We start from the raw sequence: 7,183 nt of genomic DNA, 5'->3' as shown, positions 1-7,183 counted from the left end.
TTTGACACCTTTTGAAGCTCTTCATATTTTTCACACCTTTTCAGGCTCTTCCTGTTTTGGAACACCGTTTCATGTTCCTCCTATTTTTCAGACAGTTTCATGCTCCTCATATTTTTGACCCCTTTTGAAGCTCTTCATATTTTTCACAACTTTTCAGGCTCTTCATGTTTTTGAACACAGTTTCATGCTCCGCATATTTTTCACACCTTTTCATGCTCTTAATATTTTTCACACCTTTTCTGGCTCTTCATGTTTTTCAACAAAGCTTCATGCTCCTCCTATTTTTCATACCGTTCCATGCTCCTGATATTTTTGACACCTTTTGAAGCTCTTCATATTTTTCACACCTTTTCAGGCTCTTCATGTTTTTCAACACCACTTCATGCTCCTACTATTTTTCAGACCGTTTCATGCTCCTCATATTATTGACACCTTCTGAAGATCTTCATATTATTCACACCTTTCCAATTCTTCATGTCTTTGAACACCATTTCATGCTCCTTCTATTTTTCAGACCGTTTCATGCTCTTCATATTTTTGACAGCTTTTGAAGCTCTTCATATTTTTCACACCTTTTCAGGCTCTTCATGTTTTTCAACACCACTTCATGCTCCTACTATTTTTCAGACCGTTTCATGCTCCTCATATTATTGACACCTTCTGAAGATCTTCATATTTTTCACACCTTTCCAATTCTTCATGTTTTTGAACAACATTTCATGCTCCTCCTATATTTCAGACCGTTTAATGCTCCTCATATTTTTGCCACCTTTTCAAGCTTTTCATATTTTTCAAACTTTTTCCGGCTCTTCATGTTTTTGAACACGGTCTCTTGCTCCTCGTATTTTTCAAACCGTTTCATGGTCCTCATATTTTTGACACCCTTTGAATCTCTTTATATATTTCACACCTTTTCAGGCTCTTCATGGTTTTGAACACCATTTCATGCTCCTCCTATTTTTCAGACCGTTTCATGCTCCTCATATTTTTGACACATTTTGAAGCTCTTCATATTTTTCATACCTTTTCAGGCTCTTCATGTTTTTCAACACCGTTTCATGTTCCTCATATTTTTGACACCTTTTGAAGCTCTTCATATTTTTCACACCTTTTCAGGCTCTTCATGTTTTCAACACCGTTTCATGCTCCTCCTATTTTTAGACCGTATCATGCTCCTCATATTTTTGACACCTTTTGAAGCTCTTCATATTTTTCATATCTTTTCAGGCTCTTCATGTTTTTGAACACAGTTTCATGCTCCGCATATTTTTCACACATTTTCATGCTCTTCATATTTTTCAACACCTCTTCATGCTCCTCCTATATTTCAGACGGTTTCATGCTCCTCATATTTTGACGCGTTTTGAAGCTCTTCATATTTTTCACACCTTTTCAGGCTCTTCATGTTTTTGAACACCGCTTAATGCTCCTCCTATTTTTCAGATTGTTTCATACTCCTCATATTTTTGACACCTTTGAAGCTCTTCATATTTTTGACACCCTTCCCGGCTCTTCATGTTCTTCATCACCGTTTCATGCTCCTCCTATTTTTCAAACTTTCAGGCTCCTCATATTTTTCACACCTTTTGAAGCTCTTCATATTTTTCACACCTTTTCAGGCTCTTCATGTTTTTCAACACCGCTTCATGCTCCTCCTATATATCAGATAGTTTCATGCTCCTCATATATTTGACATGTTTTGAAGCCCTTCATATTTTTCACACATTTTCAGGCTCTTCTTGATTTTGAACACCACTTCATCCTTCTCCAATTTTTCAGACCGTTTCATGCTCCTCATATATTTTACACCTTTTGTAGCTCTTCATATTTTTCACAGCTTTTCAGGCTCTTCATGTTTTTCAACAACGTTTGATGCTCCTCCTATTTCAGACCATTTCATGCTCCTCATATTTTTGACACATTTTGAAGGTCTTCATATTTTTCACATCTTTTCAGGCTCTTCATGTTTTTCAACACCCATTCATTCTCCTCCTATTTTTCAGATCATTTCATGCTCCACATATTCTTCACACCTTTTGAAGCTAATCATTTTTTTCACACCTTTTCAGGCTTTTCATGTTTTGAACACCGTTTCATGCTCCTCATAATTTTGACACCTTTTGAAGCTCCTCATATTTTTCACACCTTTTGAAGCTCTTCATATTTTTCATACCTTTTCAGGCTCTTCATGTTTTTCAACACCGCTTCATGCTCCTCCTATTTTCAGACCGTTTCATTTTCCTCCTCTTTTTCAGACCGTTTCATGCTACTCATATTTTTGACACCTTTTGAAGCTCTTCATATTTTTCACACCTTTTCAGCCTCTTCATGTTTTTCAACACCGCTTCACACTCCTCCTATTTTTCAGACTGTTTCATGCAACGCTTATTATTGACACCTTTTGAAACTCTTTATATTTGTCACACCTTTTCAGGCTCTTCATGTTTTTCAACACCGCGTCATTCTCTTCTTATTTTTCAGACCGTTTCATGCTCCTCTTATTTTTCAGACCGTTTCATGCTCCTCATAATTTTGACACGTTTTGAGGCTCTTCATATGTTTCACACCTTTTCAGGGTCTTCATGTTTTTTAACACCGCTTCAGACTCCTTCTATTTTCAGACTGTTTCATGCTCCTCATGTTTTTAGGACGTTTTGAAGCTCTTCATATTTTTCACACCTTTTCAGGATTTTCATGTTTTTGAACACAGTTTCATTCTCCTCATATTTTTCACACATTTTCATGCTCTTCATATTTTTCACACCTTTTCAGGGTCTTCATGTTTTTCAACACCGCTTCATGCTCCTCCTATTTTTCAGACAGATTCATGCTCCTCTTGTATTTCACACCTTTTGAAGCTCTTCATATGTTTCACACATTTTCAGTCTCTTCAAGATTTTGGACAACGTTTCATGCTGCTCCTATTTTTCAGACCGTTTCATGCTCCTCATAATTTTGACAGCTTTTGAAGCTCCTCATGTTTTTGACACTTTTTGAAGCTCTTCATATTTTTCACACCTTTTGAAGCTCTTCATATTTTTCACACCTTTTGAAGCTCTTCATATTTTTCACAGATTTTCAGGCTCTTCATATTTTTCACACCTTTTGAAGCTCTTCATATTTTTCACAGATTTTCAGGCTCTTCATGTTTTTGAATACCGTTTCATGCTCCTCCTATTTTTCAGACCGTTTCACGCTCCTCATATTTTTGAAACCTTTTGAAACTCTTCATATTTTTCACGCAATTTCAGGCTCTTCATGTTTTTGAACACCGCTTCATGCTCCTCCTCTTTTTCAGACCGTTTCATGCTCCTCATGTATTTCACACCCTTTGAAGCTCTTCATATTTTTCACAAATTTTCAGGCTCTTCATGTTTTTTAACACCGCTTCATGCTCCTCCTATTTTTCAGACCGTTTTATGCTGCTTATGTATTTCACACCTTTTGAACCTCTTCATATTTTTCACAACTTTTCAGGCTCTTCATGTTTTTGAACACCGCTTCATGCTCCTCCTATTCTTCAGACTGTTTCATGCTCCTCATATTTTTGACATCTTTTGAAGCTCTTCATATTTTTCACACCTTTTCAGGCTCTTCATGTTTTTCAACACGGCTTCATGTTCCTCCTATTTTTCAGACCGTTTCATGCTCCTCATATTTTTGACACATTTGAAGCTCTTCATATTTTTCACACATTTTCAGGCTCTTCATGTTTTTGAAGAATGCTTCATGCTCCTCATATTTTTCAGACTGTTTCATGCTCCTCATATTTTTGACACATTTTCAAGCTCTTCATATTTTTCACACCTTTTCAGGCTCTTCAAGTTTTTGAACACCGCTTCATGCTGCTCCTATTTAGCAGACCGTTTCATGCTCCTCATATATTTGACACCTTTTGAATCTCTTCATAGTTTTCACATCTTTTCAGGCTCTTCATGTTTTTCAACACCGTTTCATGCTCCTCCTATTGTTCAGACCGTTTCATGCTCCTCATATTTGTGACACCTTTTATAGCTCTTCATATTTCTCACACCTTTTCAGGCTCTTCATGTCTTTCAACACCGCTTCATGCTCCTCCTATTTTTCAGACGGGTTCATGCTCAACTCATTTTTGACACGTTTTGAAGCTTTTCATATTTTTCACACCTTTTCAGGCTCTTCATGTTTTTGAACACAGGTTGATGTTCCTCCTATTTTTCAGAACGTTTCATGCTCCTCATATTTTTGACACCTTTTGAAGCTCTTCATATTTTTCACAGCTTTTCAGGCTCTTCATGTTTTTCAACTTCATTTCATGATCCTCCTATTTTTCAGACCGTTTCATGCTCATCTCATTTTTGACACCTTTTGAAGCTTTTCATATTTTTCACACCTTTTAAAGCTCTTCATATTTTTAAACACCACTTCATGCTTCTCCTATTTTTCAGCCCATTTCATGCTCCTCATGTATTTCACACCTTTTGAAGCTCTTCATATTTTTCACAGCTTTTCAGGCTCTTCATGTTTTTCCACAGCACTTCATGCTTCTCTTATTTTACAGCCCGTTTCATGCTCCTCATGTATTTCACACCTTCTGAAGCTCTTCATATTTTTCACACGTTTTGAAGCTCTTCATATTTTTTCACGTTTTCAGGCTCTTCATGTTTTTCACAACCGCTTCATGCTTCTCCTATTTTTCAAACCGTTTCATGCTCCTCATATTTTTGACACGTTTTGAGGCTCTTCATATTTTTCACACCTTTTCAGGCTCTTCATGTTTTTGAACACTGTTGCATGATCCTCCTATTTTTCAGACCGTTTCATGCTCCTCATGTATTTCACACCTTCTGAAGCTCTTCATATTTTTCACACGTTTTGAAGCTCTTCATATTTTTCACACCTTTTCAGGCTCTTCATGTTTTTGAACACGGTTTCATGCTCCTCCTATTTTTCAGACCGTTTCATACTCATTTAATTTTTGAGAGCTTTTGAAGCTCTTCATATTTTTCACATCTTTTGAAACTCTTCATATTTTTCACACCTTTTCAGGCTCTTCATGTTTTTGAACCCCGTCATGCTCCTCCTATTTTTCAGACCGTCTCATGCTCCTCATATTTTTGACACGTTTTGAGGCTCTTCATATTTTTCACACCTTTTCAGGCTCTTCTTTTTTTAACACCACTTCATGCTCCTCCTATTTTTCAGACCATTTCATGCAGATCTCATTTTTGACACCTTTTGAAGCTCTTCTTATTTTTCAAAATTTTTGAAGCTCTTCATGTTTTTCACACGTTTTCAGGCTCTTCATGTTTTTCAACACCGCTTCATGCTCCTCCTATTTTTCAGACCGTTTCATGCTCCTCATATTTTTGACATCTTTTGAAGCTCTATATATTTTTCACACCTTTTCAGGCTCTTCATGTTTTTCAACACCGCTTCATGCTCCTCCTATTTTCCAGACCGTTTCATGCTCCTCATATTTGTGACATCTTTTGAAGCTCTTCATATTTTTCACACCTTTTCAGGCTCTTCATGTTTTTGAACACTGCTTCGTACTCCTCCTATTTTTGAGACCGTTTCATTCTCCTCATATTTTTGACACCTTTTGATGCTCTTCATATTTTTCACACCTTTTCAGTCTCTTCTTTTTTTCAACACCATTTCATGCTCCTCCTATTTTTCAAACCGTTTCATGCTCATCTCATTTTTGACACATTTGAATCTCTTCATATTTTTCACACCTTTTGAAGCTCTTCATATTTTTCACGCGTTTTCAGGCTCTTCATGTTTTTCAACTCCGCTTCGTACTCCTCCTATTTTTGAGACCGATTATTCTCCTCATATTTTTGACACCTTTTGATGCTCTTCATATTTTTCACACCTTTTCAGTCTCTTCTTTTTTTCAACACCGCTTCATGCTCCTCCTATTTTTCAGACCGTTTCATGCTCCTCATATTTTTGACACCTTTTGAATCTCTTCATATTTTTCACACTTTTTCAGGCTCTTCATGTTTCTGATCACCGTTTCATGCTCCTCCTATTTTTCAGACCGTTTCATGCTCATCTCATTTTTGACACCTTTTGAAGCTCTTCATATATTTCACAGCTTTTGAAGCTCTTCATATTTTTCACACGTTTGCAGGCTCTTCATGTTTTTCAACACCGTTTCATGCTGCTTCTGTTTTTCAGACGTTTTCATGCTCCTCATATTTTTCACAGCTTTTAGAGCTCTTCATATTTTTCACACCTTTTCAGGCTCTTCATGTTTTTAACACAGCTTCATGTTCCTCCTATTTTTCAGAGAATTTCATGCTCCTCATGTATTTCACACCTTTTGAAGCTCTTCATATTTTTCACACCTTTTCAGTCTCTTCATGTTTTTCCACACCACTTCATGCTCCTTCTTGTTTTCAGACCGTTTCATGCACCTCATATTTTTGACACTTTTTGAAGCTCTTCATATTTTCACACCTTTTCAGGCTTTTCATGTTTTTGAACACCGCTTCATGATCCTCCTATTTTTCAGACCGTTTCATGCTCCTCATATTTTTGACACCTTTAGAAGCTCTTCATATTTTTCACACCTTTTCACGCTCTTCATGTTTTTCACCACCACTTCATGCTCCTCTTATTTTTCAGACCGTTTCATGCTCTTCTCATTTTGAAACATTTAGAATCTCTCCATATTTTTCACACCTTTCAGGCTCTTCATGTTTTTCAACACCGCTTCATGCTCCTCCTATTATTCAGACCGTTTCATTCTCCTCATATTTTAACACCTTTTGAAGGTCTTCATATATTTCACACCTTTTCAGGCTCTTCTTTTTTTTCAACACCACTTCATGCTCCTCTTATTTTTCGGACCGTTTCATGCTCATCTCATTTTTGACACTTTTGAAGCTCTTCATATTTTTCACACCTTTTGAAGCTCTTCATATTTTTCACACGTTATCAGGCTCTTCATATTTTTCAACACCGCTTCATGCTCCTGCTATTTTTCAGACCGTTTCATGCTCCTCATATTTTTGACACATTTTGAAGCTCTTCATATTTTTCACACCTTTTCAGACTCTTCATGGTTTTGAACACCGCTTCAGTCTCCTCGTATTTTTCAGACCGTTTCATGCTCCGCATAGTTTTGCCACATTTTGAAGCTTTTCATAATTTTCACACCTTTTCTGGCTGTTCAAGTTTTTCAACACCG

Source organism: Dama dama, unplaced genomic scaffold, assembly GCF_033118175.1.
Source record: "Dama dama isolate Ldn47 unplaced genomic scaffold, ASM3311817v1 ptg000096l, whole genome shotgun sequence".
In the NCBI taxonomy this organism is placed as follows: Eukaryota; Metazoa; Chordata; class Mammalia; order Artiodactyla; family Cervidae; genus Dama; species Dama dama.
The sequence above is the reverse complement of the archived record's forward strand: the minus strand, read 5'-3'. Positions refer to the sequence as shown.